The following is a 17,468-nucleotide window of genomic DNA, read 5'->3' as shown; positions in this document are numbered from 1 at the left end:
TGAGCCTGATCAATCACAAACTAGAAGCATTAATGGGCTTGGTGTCAGAGACCTGAATTGGAACCCTGGCTCTGCCATTCACAACAGCTGTGTAACCTTGACTGTGTCCCACAGCCACAGGAAAACTTGGCCTCCTCACTGAAAAATGGAATCGCTGGTCTCATTCCTGCCCTCTACACCATCACTTTTATGGGCTCAAATAAGAAATCAGATATTAAAGCGCTATATCAGTTGTACAACCCAGTACGCAGGTAAACTGACATTATAATCGCTGTGCTTTTACTACTTCCATTATTATTACTCCAAGGTTTATTACTATTAATAATGGATACTGGAAGGAGGACCCTTCTGAAGAAGTTCATTTCAATTACTCAATAATTTTTTCTAAAAGGAATTAATTTCATTTATTCTCCTCTTGAGGTCAGTTTCAGCACAGAGTAGAGGAGGGGATAGGAGATCCCTCAGGTGGAAAACTGAGGAGTTTGGGTCAACCCCTCCCCACCCATCCACCCCAAATGTATTGACCCACTGGTCTGATCTGTGTGCTCTCATAACCTCAGGAGTTCCTGATCTCTCAAAGTGGGCAGAGACCACCTTCCTGGGATCTAACATGGTATGCACAAAAGTTTAAAAACTGAATGTGGGGCTTCCCTGGTGGTGCAGTGGTTAAGAATCCACCTGCCAACGCAGGGGACATGGGTTCGAGCCCTGGTCCGGGAAGATCCCAGATGCTGTGGAGCAACTAAGCCCATGCGCCACAACTACCGAGCCTGCGCTCTAGAGCCCACGAGCCACAACTACTGAGCCCACGTGCCGCATCTACTGATGCCCGCGGGCCTAGAGCCCATGTTCTGCAACAAGAGAAGCCACCGCAATGAGAAGCCCGCGCACCGCGATGAAAAGTAGTCCCCCGCTCGCCGCAACTACAGAAAGCCCACGCGCGGCAACGAAGACCCAACACAGCCAAAAATAATAAGTAAATAAAAATAAATAAATTTATAAAAAAAAAAGTAAGCCTAAATTAAAAAAAACAAAACAAAACAAAAAAAACAACTGAATGTGCTGTGAAAAGACATGGGGGAAACATGAATGCATATTATCACCAAGTGAAGGAAGCCAGCCTGAAAAGGCTACATACTCTATGATCCCAACATTATGACATCCTGGAAAAGGCAGAACTATGGAGACAGTAAAAAGATCAGTGGTTGCCAGGGCTTAAGGGGGAGGGATGAATAGCCAGAGCCCAGAGGATTTTTAGAGCAGTGGAAATACTGTGTATGATACCATAATGATAGATACATGTCATTACACATATGTCCAGATCCATAGACTGTACAACACCACGAGTGAACGGTCATGTAGACTGTGGACTTTGGGTGATTACGATGTGTCAACATAGGTTTATCCGCTGTAACAAATGGACCACTCTGGTATGGGATGTTGGTGATGAGGGAGGCTGTGCCTGTGTGGGGACAAGGGATTTAAGGGGAAATTCTGTACATTTCAACTTTGCTGTGAACCTAACACTGCTCTAAAAGAATCTTTTTTAAAAAGGGAATATGGGCCTCATAAAAGAAACTAATATTTGCTTCTTTGGGAATCCTGAAAGCTGACCTAGCTGTTTGTCTTTTCATAAGATTTGGGGCCACTTTCAGGGCTTCCTGAGGGAGAGCAAAGTGGGACAGGAAATTAGCAAGGACGTTAAGGACCAGAGGAGGACACACTAGGAGGGAATGGACATGAGAAATACAGCCCAGGGCGTGCCCAGATCCCAGCTCAGCCACGGGCCCTCCAGTAATGGAGGGCCATGGACTTTCTGTATCTTTGGTTATCACTTCCCGCCCAGTGCTTCGTGAACTTTCTTGCCTCATCACCTTGGCATGAGCCTTGCCGTTCTGTCTCTCCATGGCTGGAAGCAAGAGCAGCAGATGGACATTAGGGACGAGGGTGGTCTTGGCCTCTTTCCCTTGTGAGTCTTCCTGTGAGCACTGTCTCTGCTTTTATGAGTGTGCTTCCTGGCCCTGCCTGGCTAGGTTTACCTCAAGCCACCCTGGGGACACCACTGTTGGGGGGGCCGGCAGGGGAGACCTACTACAGAAAACCCTGCGGAGGGCGTGGGAATAGGCACAGGTGCTGCTCTGGGGTCAAGGGGACAAAGAAGGTTCTGCTTCTGCCCCCTGGGGATGAAACTCCCCCAGAAGTCCCAACCCACTGTGTTGCCTTTCAAGCGGGGTCTAGTGGCAGAATTTAGACTTTTTGGTTACTAGCTGTGGGCCGTGATGCTTCAAGGACACAGATGTGAGTAGTAATTCTCAGGTCGTGAGAACTGAGGACACTTGTCCTTGAACATGCAGTTGCTGAGCTGTCCCAGCCGTGGTCCCTGGCCACCCTCCCCCCAGCCCCACAGCAGGGCCTACTCCTACTCCCACGTCACTCCAGGTTGACCTCTGCCCTTGCGCTTACTACACGATATTGAAATGATGTGCCTACTTCTGTGGCCTCCTCAACAAGCCATACGCTGTTAGAGGCCAGGGGTGCTGCCTGTACGACCAGTTTCGGGGACCCAACCTGCCTTGGTGACCCACGGACTTGGCAAACTATCTGGTAATTAGCAGGTGCTCAGTAAATGTTTCTGGAATGAATGAAGGGATAGCCAAACTTTAAGGATCCAGGAGGTCACAACAGAAGTGGAGAGGGGCAACTGGATTTCCAGGATCCAAGAGGTTTCAAGCCAAGAAAATAAACAGTAATGACAAAATAAATTCATAGATAGATATCAATAGACAGATAGATGATAGACAGAAGATAGATAGATAGATAGATAATAACATTGCCTGACATATATGAGCCAATAAAGATGTGTTAAGCATTTTTCAGACATTATCTCATTTAATTCCCCTATGACCATATGAAGTCCACAGTATAACCCAGCCGCTTCAATGCAGGAATGTGGTCCTGAGAAGGAAATCTTCATCAAAGACACTCTCTACAGATCCCCTGCCCCTGCCTGGAGTGATTCCCGGACTGGTGTTTCCGATCACTTGGAGAAAGCGGAGGAGGACAAGACACTGTGTTTACTGTGTGCCCACCACACGCCAGGCAGCAGGCTACGTGCGCTACACGAACATTCTTATTTAAGCTCCCAGGAATCCACAGGGAACGGTATTATCATCTATAACAATTTAACAAGTGAAGAAACCAAGACTTAGAAAGGGGATGAGAAAAGGTAGAAATGAGCCCAGGCTCCAGGGGGGTCCACAGAACCTGGTTTATAATTGACACTCAAGGACTATGGATTGAATTAAACGGAATTCAGTTGAATATTGTCTATCCACAAAGGCAAATTTTATTTTAGGGTGCCTCCTTTCAGCAGACCGGGCAGACTGTCACCCTCAATCTCTCTTTAAAAGGTTGCAGGGAGCCCCCTGGAGCCATTTGGAAAAGTGAGAGCAAGGAGTGGCACCTCCCACATACACAAAAGTGTGCGATGGATTTGAGCTGAGGCTGTGGCTTGTGGGCCACAGAATCTCATCAGCCTTGTAAAGGGAGGTGTAGTTACGCAGAAGCCTTGCCAGTTGGACTGCACAGGGCTCCTCCTCCCAGAATACCTTAGGAAGGCAGCTCTGGTGGTAGCAAGGGTGACTGTGAGCCAATTGGAGCTATGTGCAGCCCTCCTAGAACACAATTACAATGCTATTTATTATATTTGACATAGAAGCCTATGGCGCTTGGATTCCTGGGTCTCCAGCAGTGATCCAGAGAGGAACAGGGTGATCATTTTAAATAACTGCAAATAATTTGCTTTAAAAAAAACGTGTGTACTGGTTGTCTCTTACCTAGAAATATCTCTCGGTGAGGGAATGTTAATTTTATTTCTGCAGCTCGCTTGAAAACTAGTACTTACAACATATTCAGTTGGTGGCACCAAAAGTCTATGTAGTTTAATATCACCAGATTTAATATTTTAATTGGAATGTGAGCTAGACATTCCAGCACACGAATCCTCCTGAGAACCTCACCATCCCCTTGTTCACACAAGTCATCCAGTCATGGAGTTGGTTGATGGTCAACAAGAAGGTCAGCTGGAGGCCCCACCCTTTGGACTGTTTTTTTCTTTTCTCGTGAATATGTCAAAATATTAGAAATGTCAGTTACTCCCAGCCTCGTGGCTCAGACGGGCTCAATAATCAGTTACTTCCCCAGCTGCACAACAAAGGCTGGGGGAGGCAGATGCAGGGAAAAAGGAGAGCTGAAGGATTTGAAAGCAGTTACAGTCAAAACAGGTCATCTCTTTTGTTTCTGCAACTCTAGTGCAAAAAGTCCTTCCCTGCTACTGTTCCTCGGGCGCCAGAGTCTGTTTCCCCCTTAGAAAGCAAGCAACAGCTTGCAGCAAGCTTTTGTTGACATGAATTCCATGTTGCCTGGTGCTTTTGTTTGTTTCACACATAATTCACATTTTTCTATCTTACATGCATTTTTCATAGTCTGTCCTAAAGCAATGTCCTGACTTCCATCCGGGACTCCCCGTCTGGGGTCAAAGTCCCTGCAGATAACTGGGTTAAGGGTGTTGATGGAACACTCTGCGGGATGGAGCTGACATATTAGGAATTAAATTCCTACAATACAGAGATTAAAAATCACTTTGGATCAGATCCTAAACCAAGCACGAAAATGAGCAATGGCTCAGGTACCACAGTCTTAAGGACAAAGAGTCAAATTTACTTCTCTTCTATTCTTTTCTGAAGGAGTTTTCACAAAAATTCATGTGGGGAACAGGAGAAAAGGGTCAGCTTTGAAAGAGCCTCACGTGGGGCCCCAAAGGGAGAAGAAAGGGGGGAGAGAGAGAAGTAGGGGACGCATTGGGCATCATCGGTGTGACCAATGGCATTCATAAGCTATGTGACTTGTCACAACTCCTTAAACCGTCAAGGAAATGTCCTGAAAGTGAAGATCACTTTTCTATCTCCCAGCTCCAGGACACGTGTATGGAGCTTCTAAACATGACTTCTCTACTTACGGCAAATTCCACGGTAAGCACTGACTTCATGGAACTTTAAAAGACCAAGACTAGAAGAGTCCTCAGAAGCTACCATTCCAACTTCCTACATAACGCAGGACGCTGCTCTGCGGCACCTCCAACAACCTAAGCACCGATTAATGGGGTGCCCACTGCTTGACAAGGTTACCCGTTTCCTTATTCAAAACTCCTCTGCGACCAAGCTCCTCCTTCCACTGATATGGAGCACAAGACCCTCTGTCTTCCATTGACACGTGTCAGTTCTGCCTCAGAGTCATAAAGAACAATTCCCTTCCTTTACCCATGGCTGGATTATATGATGGTTATCAGCATGGGTTTTGCACTCACCTGAGGCAGTTCCACCTCCACCACTTACTTAACTTTGGGTAAGTTACATAAGTTCTCCAGCCCTCAATTCATCTGAAATATGAGCATGGTAGCAGGTTCTCTCCTAAAAGTCAGGTTTGCCTTTAGGAGGTACGGTGGTGGTGGGATCACACAGCAGAGAAGGAGTACTGAGCCATGCATCAGAAGACTCGGTGCTTTGTCCTGGCTTTGCCATGGTGAGTGTGAATCATATAAGTCACTAAACCTCCCTGCAGCTCACTCCTCCCTTTGGGAAACATCACAGCACATGGCCCGCCTATGAGCATCCAGGTGCTGTTGTAGAGATCAAACGCCAACACGTGACTTTCACATCTGTGCACCTGTAGGTCTATGGCGCGGTCCCAGTGCAGGCCTAGGCAAACACTCGGTGCTCAATAAAAGCCTGTGGACTAAATTGCGTCTGTGCTTTCTGAGAGGAAGATTAGGAATTGTGGGCTGAGAAGGGAAGAGGCTTCTTAGATGAGGTTTACAATTTGGCAGGCTCCCTGGGAGGAGAAAGTCCACAGAAGGCAGAAGGTGTGTGTTTGGGCTACCGCAGAAAGATCTGGGATCTAGGAAGGGCTTTAGGTGTTACCTGTTGCAAAAGAGCTGGAGGAGCAGGAGTGATGAAAAAAGCAGACCTCTGGGCTCCGGAAGGTGCTCAGTGGTTGTCTCTGCGGTGCTGATGAAAGGGAGCTTCAAGGAGAGGTGAGCAAAGAGGGGCCTGATATGCAGAGGGGATCGTGAGCGGATACCAGCTGGGCTGACGAGGGGCCAGAGCGGGGGGAGATGGGCATGGTCCCTACCCAGGAGGTTTCTCAGCTGAGCAGTTGTCAATGGAAACTCCGTGCTGCAGCGTGTAGGAAAACAAGCCGGGGAGGGGGTTGCCCGAGGGTGGAATGCAGCGCCTGGCAGCCAGCTTTCTCTCTAATTCTCCAAGTCTCACTCCTCTTTCAAGACCAAGTTCAAATTTAACCTTTCCCGGAAAGCCTTCCCTCAACTCTGGAACAATGAGAAACCTACCCCCTTTCTAAAATTTCTATAAGAATTTTGGTCTGTATAAATCATATAGTAATTATGAGTATAAAAATACGACTTCCGGATGATTTATCTATTGCTGTCTTAAAATAAGGTTACTTAACATTTTACAAGTAAAATATATTACGTTCTCCATTCAGCCACCTAGCATCCCCCTGGAACATACATCAAACATGACACAAAAGGGATTTCTAGCTCATTTCGTCCTTGCCTTCACAGTCCGGAGCTTGTTGCCAGGTCCTCCTCTCTTGGTCTTGCTTCCATGTCTGAAATAGTGGCCAGCATTCTTTTTCTGGCCATGACTTTGCCTCTTCTCTTGTTCTCTTTTCCAGTTTCCTCCTTGGTAGCCCCTCTGCCCTGACTCCACCTCATGGAACAACGTGTTTCCACGAAGCTGGCTCAGAAAGGGCCCAGACGCCTGCAGGGAGACCCCGGGGTCCCGAGGAGGAAGCTGAGCTCAGCTCGGGGCCTCCTCTTCACCCCCGACCCTGCTGATTGCAGAGCCGTCCACAAGCTGGCCACGTAATAAAAGAGGGTAAGACTCATTAGCCTCTAAAGAAAGTGGCAGAATGATCAGGGGAAGGAGTAGCGTGTGTGAGAACCGGTGTCAGAAATGAACAGTGGATGGACTTCCCTCCGTTAGAACCATGGGTCTTGCACACAGAAGGTGCTCAATAAATACCTGTTGAATAAAATCTATAGACCCGAGGCAAAAGGAATAAATATTGAACCCCCCAAATGGAAAAGCGGGTAGGGCGGAACCAGGAAAAGAAGCACTTATTGACAAAGGAAAGGCTGGCATGAGGCAGAGCCCTTGCTGTTAAATATCGGCCTCAGCTCACAGGGCAACACAGAGCGGGTGCTGCTCTCCTCCGACCCCCGTGGGCCTCAGTCGTACAGGACAAAGGTGCTCCTGGCGCTGTGCTGTGCAGGGCAGGTTAGGAAGGTTACTGACGGGAGGCCAGGAAGGGAGACCGTGGTTGCCCGTCACGTCCACACCACCTTTCCACCTTCCCTTTGCCTATGTCCAGACACCCCCATGAGAATACTTGCAAAACAACTGACTCCAACCCCACTGAAAAGTCGTTCTGCTTGAACTCAGGTATGTGCTGGCTTTGGAAGACTCCTCCGCAATGAGGTGGGGTGATTCACCTGTTTATCACAATGGGGACGGGGATGGAGGAACAGCCCATAAGGACAAGAGGACAAGGAGCAGTCGTTGTAATCTCCACCCTCAGAAACTACAGCCATAGCAATTATACTCCAATAAATATGCTAATAAATAAATAAATAAATGAACGAAAACTACAGCCCTTCTGAGAAGCCAAGTGCCTCGTTTACCTTCAGCCATTATTGTGCCTACATTCCCAACCCTAACATGCCTCTTTCAAATCTGTTCTTTTATCATTTGTGTGTACGTAGCACATATGTACCTCATATGTAAATGCCAAGTGCATGTTGTTGTTCCTTCATATAACAATCTTTTATTAAGTGCCTTCTATGAGCCTGGCACAGTGCTAAACGCTTTCTCATATTTTGTATCATTTAGCACTATCTTTATCTTTATAAAGATAACTATCTTTATCTCCATAAAGATAACTATCTTTATCTCCATAAAGATAACTATCTTTACCTCCATTTTTACCCTGAAGAAACTTAAACACAGAGAAGTTAAGTCACTTACCCAAGTCACACAGCAAATAACAAAGTTAGATTAAAATCCATATTTACTGAAGCTAAGACCAGTGTTCCTTTCATTGGACCACACTTGCCTTTAACAAGTGTATAATAATGCTTATGAATTCAAAGTTATGAATAATACTTGTGAACTATAAATCCCATGGGAGGGAAGACCTCTATGGTTTTATGTATTACATTTAATTTATTAATATATGTGTAATGACTTTAGTGTTTAGAGTACATATGGAACTTTGCTGTTGTTTCCGTTTTGTACTTTGCCAGCTACTCGTTTGTCGCGGCAGCATCTCTGACGTTGCTTCTTCTTAGACATCTAGAGTCAGGTGCTTTCCATGCTTTTCATGCGTTGTAACCCCTCCTCCCACGGCAGGTATGGACCCTACCATTTCCTCCTCTCAGCTGCAGCCCACGGGACAGGTTTGCAGCCTCAGTGGTGGTGAGTCACACATATTTGGGGTGCCGTGGGATATCTTTTTTTTAAGTTCTAAATAACACACATTTGGGACTTAGTCAAAATGGAGCCTATAGTCATAAGCAACCGTCGTCATCTTGGGACAGAGTGGAGTTTCTGGGGAGTTAAGAGTGAAGATGACGCAGGTGGAATGTCTGGATCTCCACTTCAATCAGTTTTGACACAAATCTGAGAAGAAGTGGCTATTCCCTGGCCCAGTCATCTGGCCTACAATCTAGTGGGTTTTGGACATGTGCAATTTGGGCTGAAAAATCCAGTGTCCAATAAAAACAAGAGCTTAAAATGGGAGACATTGACATAAAGTAGTGTGAAAACATGCTCTGTTCCAATAAAGACAGCTGAAAGAATTCCCCCTTTTGTAACACTGAGGAAAAGTGATGACATATTTGGTCTCACGCTGAATTCATGAAACCAGAGACTTTTTTTGCAGAGGGTGAAAACATATTATTTGGTGTCCTCTTCCCACAATAAATTCTAGCATTTCACAACAGGTGAACTTTGGAAATGGGAGAGAGAAGCCGGAAAGGGCAGCCTTTCTAAGAACAGGGCTTTGGGTTCCTTCTCGATGTTCACACCAGAAATTTCTGGAGGCCAGTTTATTCTTCTACATTGTTTCTGCCTGTTGTGAATTAAGTTTGAAATACCTTCTCCTGACATGTGGCATTTCACCTTGGTGCTCTTTCTCCATGGAAAATCTTGCCCATCTGTTTTGAGGCAACTTGGCATCAGAATCTGATTCCTCTTGGAAACTTTAGGATAGGACTGGTCATCAAAGCACATTAATCTCAACTAAACCTGCAGCTGGACACATGCATCAAAAGCCCCACTGCCTGGTGTGCAAGTGTTCTCACCCCGCACACTGCAATCCTACAACTTACTCCACTCCACGGGGCTCCCCCTTTCCTGCACACCCCAAGCTCCCCATCCTGCTGCTGGGATAAGATCCCTAGGCTTGTTTGCATATTTCAGCCTGCTCAGGCTTCTGTTTAGCTTTTGTTTTTCTTGGCATTTCAAAGCATTATGTCCATTTTTATTATACCCTTGACAGACCACAATGAAACAAACACTTATAATTTATAGAAAAAATTCAGAATATATTTTCCATGGAGCCTAGAAGTTTCGTCACCTGGTAAAATACTGCAGGCAGGACAGTGGGCTTCTACTGCACTTATGTGAACTTCAGAACTGCCTCTGATATTTGAATCTCTCTCTCTCTCTCTCTCTCTCCCCCCCAACACACACATAACTAATTAAGTAAATTCTGGTATAGACGTCTATTAACTTTCATAATGCAGCCACAGCCTAGCTGAACTTTTTAGCATGGAAAAACAGCTGTTATTTTTAAACAATTATGAAAGACTCAGAGTCCCAATTATTTCAACTCTGTCTATACGAGATAGAGCTTAAGCTGGCTACTCTCAGCTCTTTCTTTACCGATAAACAATTTTTCCCTAAAGACTAAAGGCTACAAAGAATGCTTGGGCTCAACTAGTCATGTACTTTCTCATCCAAACATCTTACCTCTTGACAAGTTCCATCTGGGTGTTGAGGCTGCTCCTATTGTCTACTTGTCAAATAGCCAGAAGTGGGTACCATCATAGCAACTATGAGGTGATCATTCCTGGGCTTAAAGCTATACGTCCCAAGAGGAGTGTAAGACAAGACCCCTGCTCTTAAGAGAATTAATCTAGTTGAGAAGGAAAATCTTAATATACCTTGAGCAATCAGTACATATTCTGTGTTCCGCTGATATTCATAATTATAAGTTTAGTTAACATTTTCCAAATTTCTTTGATTATGGAATATATAATAAAAACTTATGGAGGATAGAGAGTTATGACCCAGTGGGGCCCCACTGGGATTTCAGGGATGCCAGTACTGTGCTCTTTTGTAATCTAGGTGGACACCACATGGGTATTTGCTCTCTAACAATTGGTTACAATGTACATGTAATTAACTGATCCCAAATCCTCAAAATTATCTACCACGGCTGGAGAGCTGAGATCTAACTAAATTTATAACTGAAAGGAGAACTGAGTGACCTGAATCTTGTCACTCCTCAGATAGTGTCCAACAGGGCTGGGGAAACTCTTCTTAGAGTAGTCATAGGACCATAGCTCCTCAGATGCTGGGGTCAGAGGCTTCACCCCACCATGTCAGACTTTCCCAAAATGCTACTTCTTTCATACTACATCCTGCTAAAGAGCTCTCCCTTGCCCACGATATTGATTCTAACTTTTTAAAAAGGCATCTTTAAGACGTGGCTTCACATCTGTGATGGTTAATTTTCTGTGTCAACTTAAGAGGTGCCTACCCCACCCATCCAACCTGCCTTCTCTGTTTTTCCAACATGAACACTCAGTGCAGCCTTGAGATCTCTTAACTGGCACCCAACATAACTTGTACCTCTGCCAGACTGTTGTCCTACCTACAGGGATCTTCCTTGTTTCTTATTCCCGTCAAATTCTACCCACAACTCTGGATGTGTGTTTCAAAAGCTGTCAGTTATCGTATACATGTAAACACTTTAACTTGGGGTGGGGGGTAGAATTTATATCTAGAGTTGTGCTATTTAACCTCAGGAGATGTATATGTTCAGTCTGAACAAGCCATCATTTGTGTCACTAGAAGAAATGAACCTAATTTTATTAGAGAATTACTACTCAGAACTTGGGCAGTTTGCTTGGGAAGCATCCTGGTCTTCTGGACCATCTGGAAACAGAGAAATGGCCATCCTTATCAAGTTTCCATTGCTAAAAACCATAATGGTAGAAACACAAGTCTAACTTAATTTGAAGGGAAACAGTTTCAACCCTCAAGAGAATGACTGGTTTTAGATCCTCGGTTCTGTTTCAGGGAGGCATTTTTTGTTTTCTTATTGCCTTCCTTCTACTCCACAGAGGTCAGTTCCATTTCAAAGAGAATAGTATTTAAGGTTGGTTTTCTGTATGGTAAAGGATTTGCATGCCACCTCATCACAAAGGTATTTATCTTTCTGAGTAAAGTAAAAAATAAAATGATACCAACGTACACTTGCCAAACAAAGCTTAAAAATCCAAATGAATGGTTAGATATATATGATTGCTATAATCAACAGGTTTCTCTCAATCCAATAGAGAGAGAGAGAGAGAGAGAGAGAGAGAGAGGAATATACAGAGAGAGGTAAATTTTTACATTCCCAATCATAGGCTTTTAAAATTAGTCCAGGGATTTAACAGTTTAATATGGGAAAGTTAATTTTATTACTGTTATTCATAACATCCTCCTACCCTTTGTTTTCTCAGGTGTATCTATTGGTCTACTGTTACTTCATTTTTCCAGACCAATAGTGGTTACAAAAAATAGCATTAGCAATCACTTTGAATAAAAAGCTTGAACACCAGATTCCAAATGAATATGAGGATGAAATGGCACACGTGTGGGTACACACTCAGAATTTTTCAACATGAAGGTATAAAGGTATGCATGGAGGAGTGAGAAGGATTCATGAATGCTGACAGAATTAAGAAAGCTGCTGAGGTGGTTTCTTTGGCTTCAGCAAAGTCTAAGACGAATTTTTTTGGCAAGAATTACATCTTTAGGGAGGCTAAGAAAACAGTAAGATCGCTACAGGAAGAATTAACTCTTCCAGTGCTTTGGAAGCCTTCTCTGAGTGGTGGACTAATACGGCACATCACAGGATTAGGAATGGAGGGAGACTGCAGAGGTGAGGAAACCAGCTCCTCCAGTCGATGAGGAGAAAGGCATGGTGTTAAGTCACCAGTGTAAATAAGGCCCCATGATGGCCATTTGCAGCAGTGGCAATAGTGACAATTGTTCTTTATTCTCTCTCTCTCTCAAATGGAGACCACTCGGATTTAGACTGGGGAAGCCAACTAGATAAGAAGAGCAGTGGAGAACAATTTGGTGACAGTCTACAATGTAAATAGACTTGTTGAAAAATCATTTGTCTTAGTTTTAAAGCCTTGTTAGTTCTAGTATATTGAAATTTTTATAACCCCAATGGGTAACCAAGTAGGACTTCTGCATGTAATCTTGTCTTAACTATAGCTATGAAGGGATTATTTTTTTTTTTTAGATTTTTTTATTTTTTGATGTGGACCATTTTTAAAGTCTTTATTGAATTTGTTACAATGTTGCTTCTTAAGTTTTGGTTTTTTGGCCCTGAGGCATGTGGGATCTTAGCTCCGGAATCAGGGATCGAACCCGGACCCCCTGCATTGGAAGGCGAAGTCTCAACCACTGGACCGCCAGGGAGTCCCCAAAGGGACTATTTAATGAAAATTATGAATTAAAAAGGTATAGCTTCAAGGACAATTGGTAGAAGGGGTTAAATGGAGCTACTTCCTACCAGACCCCTTAGTAGCAGCTTCACACAAACCAAAGTCATCACATTATTCTGTTATGTTTCTTTGTCTCTTTTTCCTGAGAAATTTAAGAATAAGATCATTTTTTCAGGGAGAAATGGAGTCTTTTCTTTGCAAAGTTATAAGTGGTTCTTTATATATTAGTTTTTGGAGGAAGGAGTAGAGGGTACTGGTCACAAAAGCTGGTAGCAAAAGAAAGACAAGTAAATTAATTCCCGCCAAAGTTCCTAGGGTATCAGACAAGCCTTAGGAAACTACTTATCCCAAGATAAAATATCCAGGATAGGTAAGTGGTACCCAAAGAACCAAGATTTTAAGTTATGGAAGTACTGATATAGTTGAACACCAGTGAGAAAAGTTACACGATTCTGTGAGAATATCTGTGAGAAAGTTCTATAATTATAACTACATGTTCTCATTTTCATGAAGTGTGGCTATAATTTCCTACTTGTTTTATTGCTATGCTTTTCCTAATACAATTCAATCAGAGTTAAAACAAAAAGAGGTCTGTAGCATTTCCTACTCAACCCAGCGGTGGAAAGGGGTGTGTGCAAAAAACAACGTTTTCAAAAAATACTAAACCAACCATCCAGTAATCAACTGTCTTATATTGAGTACTTACTATGAGCCTGGCATAGCATCAAGCACTTTACATAAAGTTATTTCATTTAATAGTCACAAAAATATAACGAAAAGTGTTACTACTATGTCATTTTACAGACGGGAAACTCAAGTTTGGCCAAGTAAATGGTCTAATCAAGGATTCCCAGCTGGTGACTTCAGTGCCTAGGTAAGAACCATGTTCCCTGAGGGTCAACTCCTCCTACCCGCAGTCCAGATAAGGCCAGAGCCAGGTCTCTAAGCCTCGATGTTACGCCACTAAACTAGAGATGCATGCAGTCTTTGATATTTTAACAAATTAAATACGGGACCCACTGGGGCCAGATCTTTCAGATAATATTTCACTGTTTTACTTCAACTCATCTGCAGGTAAGATGTGTCTGGAAAGCAGATTCACACTGAAGGCTATGTAAAGCCATAAACAAGGAGCTGTTTCCCTCCCTGCCACTAGCGTAAACCCTCTCCAGGCCAGAGATTCCTGAATCCCACCACAGGGAGCATTGCCCCTCTTGACGAAGTCTTCATCAGTCAGCAGCAATGTTAAGAACCAGTACAATAAATTAGGCACATAGAATATCAGCATAAGATGGCCATTCCTTTAGTCTGAGATTTTTATTCTTCCTATACTTTTTGGTGGTAAACCATGCTATTTATATATACAGAATAATGAGGATGGCATTTGGTTTTAAATGTTCTTACTTATTACAATCAAAAATTGCCAATTTTTGAATATTTATGTGTACTTCCCAAACTATTTAATATTATTTTTTTAACTGGTTCATGAAATCCAGAAGTCTTAGCATCACTGATTCATGGAACACATAGTGTTCTAACTAACAAGAGTTAATCACTATAGCAGATTGCAAAAATGGCTAAAATTGTCCATTCATCTCTGTATCCATGTCACTTTGACTTTGCACTGTGATTTTGCAACTCCTCCCATAGAGGGACAGAGGCTATTGCCCCTCCCCCATGAATCTGCTTGGCCTTATGACTTGGCAATACAATGCCATGGAAATAACGGTGTGCCAGTTCCAAGTCTAAGCCTCAAGGGATTTGATCACTTCTACTCAGTCTCTTGGAACCTGCAACCACCATATGAACAATCCAGGCTAGCCTGTAGGGAAAGAGGAACCATGTACCCCGATGTTCCTAGCACGCCAGCAACCAACAGCCAGTTAACCCCGAAAGCAGTCATCCAACATACATATGAGGGGACTGAACCCAAATCACCAACCCCAAGAGTCTCTGGCTAGATAGATGGATATTGTTTTAAGCCTCTAAGTTTTGGGGTGGTTTGTTACACAGGAAGACCTAACTAATACAGTCACATCTATAGGCATTGGATAGAATTTGGAACAGATATTGGCAAATCTTGTCACTTAAAGCTCTGAAACCAATCTTGGAATAATTCCTTAACATATTCTTTTATCTAAAAGGAAGCTTCGATATCACAGTTTCTGATTTTATTTTAAAGTTGAAGAGGTTACAAAGACATAGCTGTTGTGAGAATACGCAAGCTCACATATCTAATTACTAGATGAAATAAGTCTAGAAACCTAGAATGGTAGAATTATTTCTCTCTGTGCCCTGAGTGCACCAAAATTACCTTTGTTTACTATTTCATAGAGATTAAGTGGTGTTTTTATGACACTGTATGTGGCGCTATCAATTACCTCTGTGGAATAAATGAGACTCTAGGAGATGTTTTTTGATGATCTGATTAAAGGAACAGAAACCCCACTCCTCACATGCCAAGCTGCCCCTATTTTAAGTTAGAAATATATTCAATGCCTGTCAGTCTACTGGAGTAGGTAGGAGTCAGGAGACCTAAGTCCAGGAGACATGGGTCCTAGTGCCGTCTGTGCTGGTTACTGGCCCTTGGACAAGTCCCCATCCCATTCTTCTCTTCAGATTCTTCTTCTGTGAGGTAAGGGGGCTGGACTCAGTGAACTTTATGGCCCTCACCATTCCCACAGCACCTCAAGGCCTTAATCTGGTCACTCATATTCTTGGAAACAAGGTCCCAAAGATAAATGCATTAAAACTCTCTGGAGACTGAAAACCTGGTACCTACTTTAGTAGAGTCCACCCTGCTGATTTTCCAAGATCCAAACAAAAGAAAATTTGGTTTACAGGTGTTATCGTTACGGGTGATTGTAGGGTTATTTTTCGGAGGCTGCTTTTGTGCACATTAAGATTGTGCTTTTCCGTGGTCATCAAACGTACTCCGTGACTTGAGTTAAAGTATATGCAAGGATCCACATGAAAATAAAACCAGGCACATTGCAGCCTCTCTTGTGATATTTATCACTGATGGCGCTCATGTGACTGCAGAGCTCCATAAAACTCTGGAGGGGTTACCTTCCCTTAATGGCGTCCTTCCCTTTCACTCACCAGCCACTTCTTATTGCAAACAGCTGCTTGGAAACGAGAAAACATTTTCTATTTCCAAGGGACATTGTTGGCGCTCAAAGTACTTTGCCCATTTTATTTAACAAATGTTTAAGTTTAATCAAATTTCTAATTCCAAAAAAGAGCCAACCTTGCATTTTGAATCACTAGCTTGTGAGACTTCCACATTTAAAAGAATATAAAAGGAATCAAATTCAAGAGCCAAAAAAAGAGTGAAGTATGTGGCTCCCATGGCTTCAGCTTACTCCTATGATGTTCTGCCACTCCTTGACCAGTGGGCTTCTGCCCATGCCGTGATTCTAAGGGGACCGACCATCTCAGCTCATAATGAAGGCTTCCTTGAGTTCTGATAGAAAGCTCGTTCCCAATAACCCAGTGAAACTGCATCAGCACCAAAGTAAGGGGGGAAAACAAGCATCATATAAACTTTATTAGCACTTTATTATGAAATAAACTAGGCTTACACTTCTTTTGGAGGGGAAAAGGATGAATACAAAAAAATACCGTATTTTTACTTACTAACGTGCACTTGTAAAATGCATGGCGTGCTGTTTTACAGGCAGTAGCATATAAAATACTTTTTCCAGATGTGGATTCATAATTCTCGAAAGGCTATAATAGTTATCATAAGATTTATGGAGGATAATTTATTAATCACATTTTTTTTCTTTTAGAGATCTGTTTAGTAAGATGAAAGAGAACTTTAAAATGTCATTTTAACCAAATGTAGATGGCCTAATATCAAGTTACTCCTTTTGTTCACATTATTTTTAATGACTTTATTTGTTTTATTGCCTCCACAAGTCAGTGCCAACTTGGTGGTAATGATCTATTTAGGAAATCTCTTAAGATTTTTAAAGTAAAACAGCGTGGAGCTCTTTTAAAAACTAAATGAACTGAACTATGTGAGTTGATTAGTGCTCATTTATTTGAGAGACACAGGAGCTACTAAAGCTTATTTTTTATAAGATTTGGAGGAGACAAATCTTGTGAAAACTGTTGCTCCCCGAACATTTGTGTGGCTTCTTCGACAGAAACTTAGAAGCCCACGTGTGTCTGAAGTGCTACAAGTAACACACTGTTAAATAACACACACATTTGGAACATGGATCCCTTTAATCTGGCTTAGATCATTAAAAACACAGCTGTGTCAAATCCATATTGTGGACCCAAGTCACATGATGAGTAAAAAAGCCCAAATGACCCTCTTTTTGTCAGTCGCTTGATTTGAAGTAAGTTTTGTCTAAAGCATAACACTGACAAAGTAAAAAAAGATAACTTTGCAATTCAGGGGGACTCATCAGTCCTAAGATTACTGTCTTCTCACACTCACACACCATCCCCTCTTCTCCAATCCACGGCTTCACGGGCAGAGGAGTTAACACACTACAATGGGTAGAGATCGCTACTGAATTAAAGGTCAGCACAGAGACTCACCACCCTTCTTCCCTCCAGACTCTTACAACAGTCATCA

The sequence above is a fragment of the Balaenoptera ricei genome, chromosome 13 (assembly GCF_028023285.1).
Source record: "Balaenoptera ricei isolate mBalRic1 chromosome 13, mBalRic1.hap2, whole genome shotgun sequence".
NCBI lineage: Eukaryota > Metazoa > Chordata > Mammalia > Artiodactyla > Balaenopteridae > Balaenoptera > Balaenoptera ricei.
The sequence above is the reverse complement of the archived record's forward strand: the minus strand, read 5'-3'. Positions refer to the sequence as shown.